We start from the raw sequence: 17,389 nt of genomic DNA on the forward strand, positions 1-17,389 counted from the left end.
TAGCTGCGGGGGTGTCTCAAGCAGGAAACCGTGCAGGCAGAAGCCTGCGGAGGAGGGAAGACCTCTCTAAAACGCCCGTGTCGTGTGCACGCACCCACGGGGATGTTGTGACGGATGTGTGGGGTATATTAGTGTAACAAAAGATACTGAGTAAGTGAGACCCCGGGTCCATCCTCAGGACCGAAAATAAAAGCGGTAAGTACAGGACATACACTGGGGCAAGCCTGAAACCCAGCACTCTGGAGACTGAGGAAGGAGAATGACGGTAAATTTCACTTCAGCCTGGACCCCAAAGTAAGAAAGACCCTGTAATCCCAGCACTTGGAAGGAAGAGGCAGGAGGGTCTGGGTTTCAAGGTCACCTTGCTACTGAGTGAGTTCAAGACCAGCCTGGGCAACCTGAAATAAAGCCGTGTCTGCAAACAAAAGGAAAAAGAGAGGGCTAGCTATGTGGCCCAGTGTGACTTCTCCCAGTGGCTTGAAAGTGAGAGGATGGAGCTTTGGGAAATCTGACAGAAGGTTTCAAGCAGAAGGAACAGCAGGTGTCCAGGCCCCCAGGCAGAAACACTGTGCACAGTCAACGTTCTAAAAAGGCCCCGGTCATAACCCTGGGGTACAAGACACCGTCATGAAGTTGGTCCTGGGGAGCATCAGAGGTGTTGACTTTGTGACTCTGGGTGGGATGAGGCCATCAGATGTTTCCAGCAGAGGGAAGGTGTGCTTGGAGGATTCTGCTGTGGTGGGAACCTTCTGGATGCTAATTGTCTTGCCAGTCTGTTTTATGTTTTGCTACCTATCAGGTGTCTAAAGTACCTGAAAACTCTGTGTGTGTGTGTGTGTGTGTGTGTGTGTGTGTGTGTGTGTGTGTGTAAGAGAGAGAGAGAGGGAGAGTAGTCTGTGTGTGTGTGTGTGTGTGTGTGTGTGTGTGTTTTCTTGGAGGTAAGTGCATGTGTATGGAGGCCAAGAGGTCAATCATGGCTGTCATTCCTCAGTTGGCACTCTGTTTTGGTTTTGGTTTTTTGGTTTTTTTGAGACAGGATTTCACTATGTAGCTTTGACTGGCCCGGAATTCACTCTGTAGACCAGGCTGGCCTTGAACTCACAGAGATGTGCCTGCCTCTGCCTCCCACGTGCTAGGATTAAAAGTGTACGCCCTGTGCCTGGCTCCCACCTTGTTTGTGGGGAGGGATGCTTGTTTGTTTGTTTGTTTGATGTGTGTGGGTGTTTTGCCTGCTTATAGGTCTGTATACCTGTGCATGCCTGGTGCCCAAGGAGGCCAGAAGACGGTGTCCTATTTCCTGAGACTGGAGTTATAGTTGGTTGTGAGCCACCATGGGTGTCTTGGGAATCAAACCCAAGTCTTCTGGAAGAGCAGCCTGTGCATGTACCCACTAAGCCATCTCCCCAGCCTCTCGCTTAGTTTTTGTTTTTGTTTGTTTGGTTGGTTGGTTGTTTTTGGTTTTTCTAGACAAGGTCTCTGTGAAGCTTTTGGAACCTGTCCTGGAACTCACTCACTTGGTAGCCCAGGCTGGCCTCAAACTCACAGAGATCCGCCTGCCTCTGCCTCCCGAGTGCTGGGATTAAAAGGGGTGCGCCACTACCGCCTGGCTCGCTTTGTTTTTTTAAGACAGGATCTCTCATCAGTCCAAGGCTGGCCAAATAGGCTAGAGTGGCTAATCAACAATCCCAAGAATCCACCTGCCTTTACCTCCCCTCTCCAGGACTGAGAGTACAGATGTGTGCCACCACACCTGGATTTTTTCACACAAGTTCTGAGGATCAAACTCAGGTTCTCTTGCTTGTACAGCAGACATTAGTCTACTTAACCACCTTCCCAGCCCCAGGCAGTGATTCCTTATGCTTCTAGAACTCGGGTGTAAAAACAAATCAAAACATTTCCTCTGGTGTGGATCTTCCCGCTATCTCCCAGGTTACAGGGAGGGAAAGTGTAAGAAAGAACCTGGGGCACGAAGGGAGGTTTTTCAAAGACAAACTAGAGGCCTACAGCCTCTTAAGAACCAGCGCTGGTCTATGGCCATACCACCCTGAACGCACCTGATCTTGTCTGATCTCCGAAGCTAAGCAGGGCTGGGCCTGGTTAGTACTTGGATGGGAGGCCATCTGGGAAGACCATACCAGATACTGTAGGTTTGGGGGGCTGGGGGGGGCGGGCACTACTCTGTTCACACAGCTAGAGCTCTCAAGATCTAAATACCTGGCTTCATCTCCCTGTTAGGCACCGGGGATTGACAACATGTATTCCAGGGCTGAAGGTAAATAATGTTACAAGAGACGATGATGCTTCCTAGACAGGCAGCTGGCTCCAGGCAGTGGATCTGGGCATGGAGAGGACTGTCAAGTACACCCCGACTGTGAGTTGGTTCTGTGTGGTTCTAGTTTGCTGTGGTGAATGGAAAGCAGCTTGGGGAGGAGAGGGTTTCTTTGGTTTACAGGTCTAGGTCACAGTCCATCACTGAGAGAAGTCAGGGCAGAAGCAGAGATTTTAAAAAAAGAAAGAAAGAAAGAAGGAAGGAAGGAAGGAAGGAAGGAAGGAAGAAAGAAGAAAGAAAGAAAGAAGAGAAGAGAAGAGAAAAGACCTGTTTTTGTTTTTTATCACTGGCCTGCTTTCTCATACAACCCAGGACTATCTGCCCAGGGTGGCACCACCCACAGTGGGTTGCACCCTTTTACATCAATCAGTAATCAAGAAAACCTCCCACAGACATGCCACGGGCCAAGCTGGAGTCCCTCCTCCAAGGTGAGTCTAATTTGTGTCACTTTGACAATTAAAAGCCAAACAGGGAGCTGGAGAGATGGCTCAGCAGTTAAGAGCACTGGCCACTCTGGCTGCTCTTCTGAAGGACCTGGGTTCAATTCCCAGCACCCACATGTCAGTTCACAACTGTCTGTAACTCCAGTTCCAGGGGATGTGGCATTCTCACACAGAAATAAACCAGCAAAACACCACTGTACATTAAAATTTTACGTAATTAGTTAAATAAAAAACAAACAGCATACAAGTTTTGAGACCCTCCTCTGTCATATTTATTATCCCAACTTGATCTCTTCGCAATCCTGTCAGCCTCACTGGAGTCCTACCAAGTCTCTGCCTCCACTATCGGATCTTGTAAAAGATTGTGTGTGTATGTGTGTGTGTGTGTGTGTGTGTGTGAATGCCACATGTGTGGGGGCCAGAAGGGGAAGTCTGATCCCCGGGAACTGGAGTTACAGATGGTTGAGAGCTGCCAGATATCAATGCTGGGAACCAAACACAGGTCCTCCGGAAGAACAGCAAGTGTTCCTAACCACTGAGCCATCTCTCTGGCTCTCACGGCAGCAGATGGTGACCTGTTTCCATCTGCCCATCATGACAGACACACAGAGATTCCAGCTTCATTCTGGGTGCAGGCTGCACACAAGTGCCTTCCAGATGCATCCCCTCCCTGACAGACACGTACAGATAGACATCCACATGCCCCAGTCACATGCCTGCTGCTGGATCTGTGTGCCTGCGCCGTCTCCAGTGGGGGTCTCAGAAGTATGGTTTCATCCCTTCATGAGCAAAACGCAGGTTCCGTGAGAGCAAAACCTTAGTCCAGCTAGGTCAACACAGCTGGCATGGCTGGTCTACTGAAAGCCAGTCTGAGGAGACTGAGAAATACTCTTTCAGGAAGGGCCCAGTGACTGCTCACTGCAGGGTGGCATGCAGGGACCCGAGGAAGCCTGGATTGTCCAGAAACTTTACCAGTCTCCATGGGGGTAAGATAATGGTAGCCGCCTAATAGGCTCTTCATTTTTTAATAACTCCTCCATCTTGCCCACCCCGCCTGATGCAGCCCCTGTGAGAGAATCCCAGGAGAAGTACGCTACAACCACAATAGCCAGACGCTGACCTACATACTCCTTCTCTTGAACATGCCCCAGACACACATACAGCCCAGGACTATCTGCCCAGGAGTGCCGCTGCTTCTGGAGGAGGCTTTCAGGTTCTTCCTCCAACCATACCCTTCCTAACACAGAGAGAGGGAAGAAGAGTCAGGAGAGGCTTCAGATGGCTGGAGATGTGGCTCTGTTGCTGGGGTGGTTGGCATGAAGTCCTGGGTTTGTAGCTGGAGTTTTCTCCAGTCCTGCCCAGCACCACAGCCCTGCAACCATTTATAAAATAATCACTCAGAAACATATTAATTAAACTGCTGGGCCATTAGCTCAGGCCTACCATTGACTAGTTCTTACACTTAACTCAGCCCATTTCTGTTCATCTATGTGTCGCCACGTGTTCCGTGGCTTTACCTGCTGCCTTTACATGTTGCTCCCTGGACGGCAGGCTGGCGTCTCCCCTTGGCTTCCCCTTCTCAGCCTCCCTTCTCTGTTTGTCCCGCCTATCCTATACTTCCTGCCTGGCTACTGGCGAATTAGCGTTTTATTTGTATATCAGTCATAGCAACATATATTCACAACATACAGGACATCCCACAGCATGGGTTTGATGTCCAGCATCACACAAACCCAGTGTGATGATGTGCATCTCTAATCCAAGCTCTAGGGAGGTAGAGGCATAAGGACCAGGAGTTCAAAGCTAGCCTGGGCTATGTGAAACCCTGTCTCAAAAATATTACTGGGGAAAAAAAGGTTTCAAATTTAAAATGAAACAAAAGGACTGGAGACCTGCCTCAGAAGCAGACCACCTGCCTAGCATGTGCAAGGCCCTAGGTTCAATCCCCAGTATAACACACAAAACAACAGAGCTAGAAGGTGGCTTCTTAATTGTCTCTCTTCTGAACCACCCATTGGTTTCTTCGTTGCCAATTCAAGGCCAGCCTGGGCTACCAAGTAAGACCTTATCACTCATAAAGGACTTTTTTTTCCCCCTTGCTTTTTAAAACAGGGTCTCACTGTGTAGCCCTGGCTGGCTGTTCCGGAATTCACTCTGTAAACCAGGCTGGCTTTGAACTCACAGAGATCCACCTGCCTCTGCCGCCTGGCTGGAAGACCATTTCTAACAGGATGATGTAATATGTGTGAAGTGAAGGGTCCGTCCAGCCCACTGCTCTTCCTGAATAACCATAAGTGTACCAAGCACAAAGGCTCTGAGGCATATATGACACCATCAAGGACATTGCAAAGGTCCACATGGACCACGACAGTAACCTGGCTGGAGCAGGAAGATAGGGCTACTAACGGGTCTGTCTCATCAGCCAATCAATCAATCAATCAACCTCTGTGCGTGGGGGTGTATGGGTGTGTGGGTGTATACGATCTGCCTATAAGCCTGTAGGCCAGTACACTGTGTGTAGATGTATTAGAAGAGCTGGGCACTGAGCCGTTTGGATGGCAGACCCAGCTGCTGTGCTGCTTGGGGCAAGCACAGAGCCTAGACTAGATGAGAACAAATCTCTAGTACAGAAGCAACTTTCCCTGAGGCGCAGCCCAGGGTGTTCTGATTCAGAGGCAAGTCAGAGCTGAGGCATGAGGTAGGCCCTCCAGACCAGGCCAAAAGGAAGGCAAGGTGAGTTGTGGGATGGATTTCTTTCCTGGTCTCCAAGGAAGGTGGGTGGTTTCACCCTCCCACTACACCCCCAGGGGCTGTGGAAACAGGGCAGGTGCCACATCCTTCAAGCCAGAAGCACCCAAGGCAAGGGCACAACGATCAGCCTCCAGGATTAGGAACAAGGCCAAGACAGATGCAGTGCAAAATCCTGCAGAATGAGTGACACTGGGTTGGTAGGCAGGCCAGATGATCTTAGGATGCCAAGCTCTGGGCCACCAGGGAGAGAATGTCTGCATCTACACTAAATTTCCATTACAGAAAGGCCCAGGGCAAGTAGACCCCAGAACTCTATTCTCCTTTTTTTTTTTTAAGCTGAGGATCGAACCCAGGGCCTTGCGCTTGCTAGGCAAGTGCTCTTCCACTGAGCTAAATCCACATCCCCCTTCTTTTGTTTTTTGTTTGTCTGTTGTTGTTGTTGTTATTGTTTATTTGTTCAGAGACAGGATTTCTCTGTGTAGTCTTGGCTGTCCTGGAACTCACTCTGTAGCCCAGGCTGGCCTCGAACTCACAGAGATCCGCCTGCCTCTGCCTCCCGAGTGCTGGGATTAAAGGCGTGCGCCACCATGGCCTGCCTCAGAACTTTCTTCTTAAAACCACACACTCGAGGAGCTGGAGAGATGGATCAGCACTTAAGAGTATTTGCTTCTCTTCCAAAGGACCCAGGTTCGGTTCCCAGCACCCATATCAGGTGGCTTACAACCAGCTCTATCTCTGAGGGCACCTGCACACCTGTGGTATGTGGTACTCATAAATTCTACAAAGGCAGATACATACAGAACTTTTAATAAAATTAATAAATAAAAAAACACATACACTTGGAGGCTAGAGAGATGGCTCAGCAATTAAGAACACTGGCTGTTCCTCCAGGAGACCTGGGTTGAGTTCACAACACCCACATGATGGCTCACAACTACCTAATGGCACATGCACGACGTACATACCTACATGCAAGCAAAACACTCATACGCATAAATCTAAAGATAAAATTGAAAAACTAAGATAAAAATAAAGTCCTTTAAAAAGGGGGTGTGTGGCCGGGGGGTGGTGGTGGTGGCGGCGGCGGCGGTGGCGCCACGCACGCCTTTAATCCCAGCACTTGGGAGGCAGAGCCAGGGGGATCTCTGTGAGTTCGAGGCTAGCCTGGGCTGCAAAGTGAGTCCAGGAAAGGTGCAAAACTATGCAGAGAAACCCTGTCTAGAAAAACCAAAAAAAAAAAAAAAAGGGTGTGTGTGTGTGTGTACACGCGTGCGCGCGCACCAGCAAGATGGCTTGGTAGGTTCAAGTGGCCTCCCAACAAACTCAGTGATCTAAGTTCAATTCCTGGGACCCATGTGAGAGGAGAGAGTCAACTACAAGTTGTCCTCTGACCCCACACGTGTGCCATGGCATGTGCACATCCACACACATGTGCAGGAAATAATTAAAAAGTCCACTAACTGAGGAATGGATAATAGACCAGAGTGACACCTCTACACCTTAGCCAATATGTAATGACACCATGAACTGGTGTCTCGGAGGCTCTATTTTTAGCAAGATAAGAATTGTAGAATGGAGCCAGGCTGTGGTGGCGCACGCCAGTAATCCCAGCACTCGGGAGGCAGAGGCAGGCGGATCTCTGTGAGTTCGAGGCCAGCCTGATCTACAAAGCTAGTCCAGGACAAGCTCCAAAGAAACCCTGTCTCCAAAAAACAAAACAAAACAAAAACAAACAAAAAAAGAATTGTAGAATGGTATATATAAATTGTAGGGCTGTATAAAACATGCCTGTGGTCCCAGCACTCAGGAAGCTGAGGCAGGAGGATGATTCCCGGAGCCCAGAAGCTTGAAACAGAGCAAGAGCGAGAGACTGAAAGAGACACAGGAGTGGGAGTGGACTAATCCATAAGGTGTATTGGCGGGGGTCGCTCTTTGTTTACATCTACTTGTTACTGTTGTAGGTGAGAGTGGGGGCACATGCCGAGGCGTGTGGGTGGAACTCCGAGGACGACCTTCAGGAGTCAGCTCTCTCCTTCTACACACGCCAGCTGAGGATCAACCGCCAGTCACCAGGGCTGTCACATGCTGTCATCCCACCAGCCCTACTCTCCTTTTATTGTTTTGTTTTGTTGCCCGGAGCTGAGAACAGAACCCAGGGTCCTGCTCTTGAAGCGCTCTACCACTGGGCTAAATCCCCAACCCTGTTTTTGTTTTTTTGTTTTTCGAGACAGGGTTTCTCTGTGTAGCTTTGCACCTTTCCTGGAACTCACTTGGTAGCCCAGGCTGGCCTTGAACTCACAGAGATCCACCTGCCTCTGCCTCCCGAGTGCTGGGATTAAAGGCGTGCGCCCCCACCGCCCGGTGTCGTTTAAAACATTTTTATTATTTAGGTGTACATGAGTATGTCTATATATGAGGAGGTCAGAGCGCCAAGAGATCTCCTGGAGCTGAAGTTACAGGCAATTGTGAGCTGCCGGATAGGGATGCTGGGAACCCAACTCAGGTCCTCTACAAGAACAATATGTCCTCTTAACCACTGAACCATCCCTCCAACCCTTGTTTTATTTTATTGGTTTTTCAAGACAGGGTTTGTCTATGTAACAGCCTTGTCTGTTCTGGAACTTGCTCTGTAGACCAGGGTGGCCTCAAACTCACAGAGCTCCGCCTGCCTCTGCCTCCCGAGTGCTAAGTGCTGGGATCAAAGGCATGCGCCTCCGCTGCTGAGTGCCCTTACTTTATTTTTGAGACTGGGTTCTCATGTCTCAAGGATGACACTGAACTCTCACCACCTCCGCCCCCTGATGCTGGAATGCAGTAGTGCTACACAGGGCTTACAACAGAGGCGGTGAATTGCACTTCTCCAAGCCCCCATCCGGATCCCTTCCTTCCCCAGCACCCTCTGCTAGGTGACAGACCATTAAAAAAAAAACTGTGTCTGGGCAGCACAGCTTGTTCCCAGCGCCGATAGCAAGGCATAAGTCTTCCTGCTTCTACTGATCCTCGAGACACGGAGCCAGCCAACCAGCCAGCCAGGTCACTGGAAGCCTGCTCCAGACTGCTCACTGGCTCCAAGTGAGAAAGGTGACCAGATGGGGTGAGCACACACACCCTCTGGCTTCACTTGGCTTCTTCCTCATCTTATGTAAGTCTGAATGAAGTTCTCTCCTGCTACAGCTTCCAGAGAAAAGGTCCTCACCGACAAAGTCTCCAGTGTCTTCAGCTGGCATCTGTATCGAAAGAAGGGGTGCAGGAGCCAAGGTGCGCGATACAGAGGCATTTGATAACACTGTGCATCTGGCATGAAAGGTGTGCATCACCACCCCTGGCCCTTCCACCCTATTTTTTGAGGCAGAATCATTGACTGAGCCTGGAGCTCACCAGTTGGCTGGCCAATGTTCCCAGGAAACTTCCCGTTTCTACCTTCCCAGTGCTGGGATTATTGACATCCACCACCATACCCAGCATTTTACATGGATTCTGGGGATCAGAACTGAGGTTAAGCACTCAGCACTTATCCACTGAATACCCCCAGCGTTTTAAAAATGTGTGTGAGTGTGTGTGTGTGTGTGTGTGTGTGTGTGTGTGTGTGTGTGTGTCTCCAGCAGTTCCTGGTAACTTCTGATTCTTCTCCCCAACACACACTGGGAGGACAGGGGTGTATGTGACATGTGCCACAGCAGAGACAACTCGCTGCAGTCAGTTCTCTCCTTCCATCATGTGGGTCCTGGGAATTGAATTCTTCTGATCTTCAGCCTTGGCAACAAGCACCTTTACCTGCTGAGCCATCTTTGGGGCCCTCATTTCGTCCTGTGTTGAGACAAGTTCAGCCGGTGATTGTGGTTGGGCTTGCTGGTAAGATATGCTAAAGAGGCAGAGGCGGGAGACTAAAGAGGAATGAATGCTCTTCCTGAATTGCTCAAGCTGGCCCTGAACTTGGCTAGGCCGCCCAAGCTAGCCTTGAACTTGTGCGCCTCCGGTCCCAGGCTCCTAAGTAGAAAGGATTACAGTCCGGTGACACCACAGTCCATTGCTATCTTTGGGGTCTTTGGGGTTTTGAGACGCAGTCTCACGTAGCCCAGATTGGTCTCGATTTGCAAGGTAGCCCAGCATAACCTTGAACTTGATGCTCCTGCCTCCAACTCCCCTGTGCTCGGTTTCCAAGCATCGCTCTCTTTTTTGGGGGGTGGGTGAGGGGCTGGAACCCAGGATTCAGGTGCTTTAACACAGAGCTACTCCGCAGCCCTCTTGGGCTCGGGAAAGGGAACCTCGCTCGCGGTGCATTTCAGGCTCTGCACCAGCCCCGAGGAACTTCTTTCCTGACGGAGTAGCCACGCCCCTGCCGCATCCCGGATCCGCGGAGGGATCCTGAACACAGACACGCGCCACATGCGAACCGCGCGCTGATTGGTTGGTGCGGAACTGGCCCCACATCAGCCCAGACCGCGGCACCGCGAAGGGCCGGCCTGAAAGGCAGCCAATCACACAGCATCCCGGTGCGTGGGCTGCGCCACTCAACCAATCCGGAAGGGGATCCCGGAAAGGGCGTGCCCAATGAGAGCTGAGAGGAGGGGCGGAGCTTCCAGGGACCCGGGAGGTTGGCAGGGCTGTCACCTTGACAACCTGACAGCCTGGGAGAGTCCGGAAACTTGGGAAAACCTGGATCTTAGCCCTAAGTTGACGCCCTTCTGGGAAAATGCTTTTCTTCTTAAAATATATATTTTTTTTTAATTGAGAAATTTTTTGTTTCTCCAAATTTTCTTATGTAAGAAATTTTCCATTTTCCATCCAATATGTTTATAATATTTTGATCATATTTCCCCTTCCACAAAAGGGCTTTTTTTTTTTTTTTAAAGACATAGGGTTTCAGGCAGCCCAAGATGGCCTGAAAATCGATATGTAGCTGAGGCTGGTTTTTAACTCCTGATACTCCTAGCTAGCATGTCTCACTTCCTGCATGCTAGGTGAGCATTGTACCCACTGACCTACACCCCCCAGGGCAAAAAGATTTTAGATAACCATGTGCTCAGATATGCACGCTGAGCTGCGACAGGGACAAGCCCATGCTGGAGGGACCTGGGGATCCTTGGGAAACCACCGAGCCCAATGCTTTACATAAAGGTCCAGGAGATGGTGCACAGGGTCCTGCAGCACAGACAGTGGCTGGGTCACATGAGCAGGGGACTGCTTCAGATGGGACAGGGTAAGGTGACGTTAGGGCTCTGTAGAATATGAATGGCAGCCTTTGTGTACTGTCCGTTCTGCATGGTACTTCGGTAAACAACGGTAGGGGCCCTTAGGTGGACCCCAGTGAAAGCAGGCGCCCTGGTTTTCTCCCTCCCCATCCCAGCTGGTGTATAGGCTTGACTCAAAATAAATCTGAAGGGCCTGCAATCTTGTTTATTTATTGCTGACACAGATTACATCCGCTGGGGTCAATCTCCTTGAATTCAAAGCCAGCTTCCACTACCTAGTGAGACCTTATCAAAAAATAAATAAATAAAACTAACAAAGAGCCTCAAATGCCACTTTATACTGGAGTGATAAGGGGCGGGATTCTGTCCTCCCTCCAGGAAGGTGGCGTGGATGAGAGCGGTTGGCAGCCAGTTCAGGAAGAACCTGCCACTTTTGGCTCAGGTCATATCTCAACCTCCAGGAGTCTTGGCTTTCTCCTTTATTGACAAAGACAACCCCTTCTTACCAGAGCCTTGTACAAGTTCAGCCAGGGAGAGCTGAGGGAGACACAGGGGCCCTCTGCCATCACTCAGAGCAGCACAGAATGACCACCTTTGCTGCCATCCGGATCTCCTGGAGACCCATTACTCTAGCACATCTTCCTTCCCTTCACCTATCCATACTTTCCCTCCACGGAGGCAAGAACACCAGACACACTCCATCCACACCGGGGCAATGCTTTCCGGCACTATGGCACCTGTCCAGCCAGGACTGACCGACCTTAAGGACAGTCCTGACTCTTGTTATTGTTGACTGCCATAGGATGAAGACATTTTCTAGATTCTGAAACAAGTACAGATGGTCCTGCAGGGATGAACAACTGTCCCAAGTGTCTGGGGGGTCAGATGAGAGTCACTTCAGGTAGTGGGTTCTTCAGCATTACTGACTTAGAAATATGGGGTAGGTGAAGAGGTACTGTTCTGGTCCTGTGGCCCCCCCATGCTTTAAGTGCCCAAGGCTTGGGGGCTGGGCCAGCTCATGGTAGACACACCATTTGGCAGGTAGAGACTTAAGGCCTCAGGCTCACAGGGAAAAGGCTGTGATTGTGGGCTTTTATCTTCAAAGTTGTTCAATTTCATTATCCTCTTGGTGGTGGTGATGATGGTGTGTGTGTGTGTGTGTGTGTGTGTGTGTGTGTGTGTGTGTGTGTGTATGTGCGTGTGCGCCCTTCATGAACACTCCACACAGCAATAGCAGGAGGCAGTGTCTTCCAGGGCATCAGCTTTCAGGGGTCTCAAGTGTCAGATCCTTAGTTTTTTGTTTTAATTTATTCATTTATTACGTGTTCTGCCTGCACGTATGACTGACTGACTGCAGGCCATAAGAGGGTGCCAGATCTCATTACAGATGGTTGAGAGCCACCATGTGATTGCTGGGAATTGAACTCAGGACTTATGGAAGAACGGCCAGTGCTCTTAACCTCTGAGCCATCTCTCCAGCCCCAGTTCCTTAGTTCTTTTTTTTTTTTCTGGTTTTTCGAGACAGGGTTACTCTGTGTAGCTTTACGCCTTTCCTGGAACTCACTTGGTAGCCCAGGCTGGCCTTGAACTCACAAAGATTGGCCTGGCTCTGCCTCCCGAGTGCTGGGATTAAAGACGTGCGCCACCACCACCCAGCATCCTTATAGTTCTTGATAGCAACAAGTGTCACAGTGCAGAGTCTGAGACTGAGACAGATAAGAGGGATTCATCTCTCCCTGGGCCCTAGGCAAGTATTAAACAATTAAAGAACTATTTAAAATCACTGAGGATAGCAGATCTCTGAGTCTGAAACCAGCCAAAGATACACAGTAATATCAAAAAATAAAACCCAGGGTTGGAGATTTAGCTCAGTGGTAGAGCACTTGCCTAGCAAGCACAAGGCCCTAGGTTTAGTCCTCAGCTATAGATAGATAGATAGATAGATAGATAGATAGATAGATAGATAGATAGATAGATAAACAAACCCAGCTGGCTGTGGTATCGAATGACTTTAATCCCAGCACTTGGGAGGCAGAGGCAGGCAGATCTCTGTGAGTTGGAGGCCAGCCTGGGCTACAGAGTGAGTTCCAGGACAGACACCAAAACTACACAGAGAAATCCTGTCTCAAAATAAATAATAATACAGAGAAATCCTGTCTGGAAAAACTAAACAAATAAACGAAGAAATGAATGAATAAATAGATAGATAGATAAATAAATAAATAAATAAAACTACTGTTACTATTAGCCATAAGTTTGTTTGAATTTTTAAGCCCTTTTGGTGTTCATTTTTATTTATTCTTTGACAATTTCATGCACATGTATATAATGTATTTTTACTATATTCACCTCCCACGTATGTGTGGGTAAGCAGGTGAGTCCATGTGTGCCATGGTTAACATGTGGAGGTCAGACAGACTTGGGGGTGTCAATTCTCTTCTTCCACAGTGTGGGTCCTAGGGATCAAAGTCAGGTCACCAACTTGACGTATGCACCTTTACCCACTGAGCTATCTCACTAGCCCTTTCTTTCTTTCTTTTTTTTTTTTTAAGACTACATCTCACACAACTGAAGGATAGAAGTAGGTAAGAAACTAGAAAGTAAGAAGAGACTTGTAGCTGGGTGGTGGTGGTGCACATCTTTAATCCCAGCACTTGGGGAGACACAGGCAGGCGGATCTCTGAGTTCGAGGCCAGCCTGGTCTACAAAGTGAGTTCCAGGAAAGGCGCAAAGCTACACAGAGAAACCCTGTCTCGAAAACAAAAAACAAAAAAGAGAGAGAGACTTGTAGGCTCTGATCACCAACAACAGCCAAGTCTTCAAGGCCAAAGGTGTGACCCCAGGGTCTAAACTTACAATGCTGGCAACTTGTAATGGAAGGCAGATGTTAAGAGCGAAGGCATTCCAACAGACCCACAGGAGGGCTGGAATGCTGGCTGCTGAGAGCTGAAGAATCTTCATACCTGGTGGGCCTGGAAGGTACAAGCCCTGATATACCCAAGGCTGAAAAAAAAAAAAAAAGAAAAATCTCAACTTCCAAGAACCACACTAGCTTCAGAGCCCATGTTGCGTTAAGGGTCCTGAAACTGAGCTCTGCCATGCTAGAGGGCACCACCTGCCTGCCGTCACCACTAGCTGAAGCAAGCCAGAGACAGCAGAGATGAGCACTCTGGCTTCCTGCACTACCCGCCCTCCACCACCACCCCATGCCAGGGTTTTTGACAACCACAAGCTTGGCCCGCTAATGCTTTTAGCTTCCAAAATCCTTCCAGCTCCAAGGTCCCCTGTGTCCCCGGGTGTTGTTTTCGGATCTTCACAGTGGACCCCTCCTCTCTTTTCTCTGGTGGTTTCTACCCTGACCTCTCTCTGCAACTCCTCAGGAGCACCTTTGCTGCTGTCTGCATTGCTCTTCCAGGACTCAAGTTCGGTTCCCAGTACCCACCCGAGGTGGCTCACCACCACAGCTCCAAGAGATCCATCCGATCCCCTCTTCAGGACTCTTCAGGCAACTCCGAACACATGAATGGAGAATTAAAAATAGCTTTAAAACAGCCGGGCGGTGGTGGCTTATGCCTTTAATCCCAGCACTTAAGAGGCAGAGGCAGGTAGATGGCTGTGAGTTCAAAGTCAGCCTGGTCTACCGAGTGAGTTCCAGGTCAATCAGGAGTACATAGTGAGATCCTGTCTCAAGAATAAAATAGCCGGGTGGTGGCGGCGCATGCCTTTAGTCCCAGCACTTGGGAGGCAGAGCCAGGTGGATCTCCATGAGTTCGAGGCCAGCCTGGTCTACAGAACAAGATCCAGGACAGGCATTAAAGCTATACAGAGAAACCCTGTGTCAAATAAATAAACAAATATAGATATCTAAATATCTAGAGATAGGTAGGTAGGTAGGTAGATAGATAGATAGATAGATAGATAGATAGATACAAATGACGGGGCTGGAGAGATGGTTCAGTGATTAAGAGCACTGGCTGCTCTTTGGGGAACATCCATGTTTGTTTCCCAGTGCCCACAAGGCATCTCACATTCCTCTGTAACTCCAGCTCAGTGGATCTGTGTCCTCTTCTGGGCTCTGAGGGCACCACATGCACACACTGCCAAAACATGCAGGCACAACACTCATACACAGATAAACAAATCTTTTTTTTTTTTTTTTAAACCAGAGCTGAGGACCGAACCCAGGGCCTTACACTTGCTAGGCAAGCGCTCTACCGCTGAGCTAAATCCCCCACCCCTGATAAACAAATCTTTAAAAAATAATAATAATAATAAAGACAGGAGAGATGGCTCTGTGGTTAAGAGCACTTGCTATTCTTGTAAATGATCTGGATTCTCTTCCCAGCACTTATATAGTGGCTCACAAACATCTGTAACTCCAATTCCAGGGGTTCTGACCCCCCTCTTCTGATCTCTGAGAGCACCAGGAACACACAAGGTGCACATATATTCATGCAGCTAAAGCAGGCTTACACATAAAATAAAAGAAATCTCTAATTAGGAGTTACCAGGTGCCTCGCGAAAGTGAAGAAATCCACCCAAGAGTCCAAACAACAAAATTACAGTAAACATTTATTAAGCTGTAATGTTCACAATGTCTTAATCCAGTTCTTAAGTCAATCTACAAAGACCTCTAACATCAAAGCCAGTGATTAATAAATAAGAGGAATGTATCCATCACACTGCAAAAAAAATAAGCCTGACGCTTTTTTTTCTATATAAGATATTCGTAGAATCTGCTTCCCAACTAAGGTATGTGCACGTGTGTGCATGTGCGTGCGCGCACACCCCACTATGTTCACGGAATGGCTTTCTATTGTGTTGAACTAAATACTATAAAAAATTTCTAAGCTGAGGCACAAGATAGCAACTCAACCACAAAGACATCATTGGTTAAAAAAAAAAAAGAATATGATTTGCAGCTAAGAACAGGGAAATAATTACCTCATGGGGGGATTTAACTGCACACTAGTTACTGTCACAAGAAATTAATTAGAGGCTATTCAGAGATTTATCACAGATGCAGACAGGAAACAGACACGATAGGAAAAGCTTGAAATCCGCACAGACATCGGCTGCCATAGCTGTCCAGGTAACAATGCAAACAGTGGGCTTCTTATGCCCCCAGGACAGGAAAACAGGTTCTCCATGTCAGCCCTAGCTACAGAGGGATCGATCACCCAAGAACAAAACACATAAGGATGTGATGGGCTGAAGCTTGCTGATGCCAGTCAGGACAACCATCGACAAGCTGTCCAGTGTTAAGAATACTGGGTTAGAACCCGCAAAATTTAGATATATATAGATATAATTCTACAATTCACGGGTGAGGAGCCCAAAGTCCAAGTACTTAAATGGTCCTAAACAAGAACATTGTAGAACTGTCATAGGTTGTTTTGGAAAGCAGATTTGCATGCTGGCTGGGGGTGGAGCTCACGTGCCTAGGCCCTGAAAGTTAAAAAAAAAAGGGGGGGGCGCCCTTAGAAAAGTCCTTACAGCTACAAGTGCACACCAGTGCTGGCTTTCTGGTGAAATCAGGCAATTCAAAACCTACTGGGAGCTGGGCGGTGGTGGCGCACGCCTTTAATCCCAGCACTTGGAAGGCAGAGCCAGGCGAATCTTCTTGTGAGTTCAAGGCCAGCCTGGTCTACTGAGCAGATCTAGGAAAGGTGCAAAGCTACACAGAGAACCCCTGTCTCCAAAACAAAACAAAAACCTACTGGGATGCTGGGCATGGTGATGCACACCTCTAATCCCAGCACTTGGGAGGCAGAGGCAGGCAGATCTCTGTGAGTTCAAGGCCAGCCTGGGCTAGAGTGAGACCGTCTCAGAACAAAACAAAAAGAACCGAGGGCACAGAAGGGAAGCACTTCAGGCTGCCCACCAACCACCACAAGATGTAGACTCTACACTGTAGAGCCTCCAACTTTAGATTCTGTACCGACTCTTGAACAAGGTGTGTGTTTGTTGAGACAGGGGCTTGCCATATAACCCAGGACAGCTTTGAACACACCACCTTTCTGTCTATCTCCAGAATTCTGGGACTGCAACCACATCTGGCTTCCTGGTCATACTATTTCCAAGTCATGGGTCCATCACGGGTGTGCCAAGGCCATCTAACAGTGCTCCCGAGCACAGACCGCCCTTGAAGGTTCTCACAAGGTACATAGGGAGGATATGCTCTCCTGGCCACTTCCCTGAAAGTCACAAAGGCCATCCAAAGCCCCATCTTCTACTCCTAGGCTGCTGAGCCTCATTTCCAAGTTACCTCTCAGAAATGTCCCTGGGTCACTTTTATGAATGGAAGACCCCATCATGATCCACAAGGCCAGCAGTGAAGACATTCTTTTCCATACTTTATTGCCAGTAAAGAGAAGGCCAAGGCTCAACAAAGGACCTAAAAAGTGGGAGATGCTGGTAGCAATAAATTGTAAAAGGTGCCTGTTTGCTACACTGTTAACAGACAGCCTCCTGACTGGAACAGGGAAGAAATCACTACATAAACACTGACCACAGGCCCAAGCAGGGCGCGGGAGGGCCTGAGCTGGTTTGGTACAGTGCTTATGTAGCATGTAGGAGGTGCTGGGTTCCGCCCCCAGCACCACATAAACCGAGTGTGGTGACACTTCTCTCTAATTCTAGCCCTCGGAAGATGGAAACAGGATCAAGAGGTT

The 17,389-nt window shown here is 48.8% G+C and overlaps 1 pseudogene; it reads left to right on the top strand.

The window, feature by feature from the left end:
* Positions 1–2,026: 2,026 nt before the first annotated feature.
* Positions 2,027–2,150, top strand: LOC118572815 (annotated as a pseudogene).
* The last annotated feature ends 15,239 nt before the right edge of the window (positions 2,151–17,389 follow it).

Source organism: Onychomys torridus, chromosome 22 (assembly GCF_903995425.1).
Source record: "Onychomys torridus chromosome 22, mOncTor1.1, whole genome shotgun sequence".
Classification (NCBI taxonomy): Eukaryota; Metazoa; Chordata; class Mammalia; order Rodentia; family Cricetidae; genus Onychomys; species Onychomys torridus.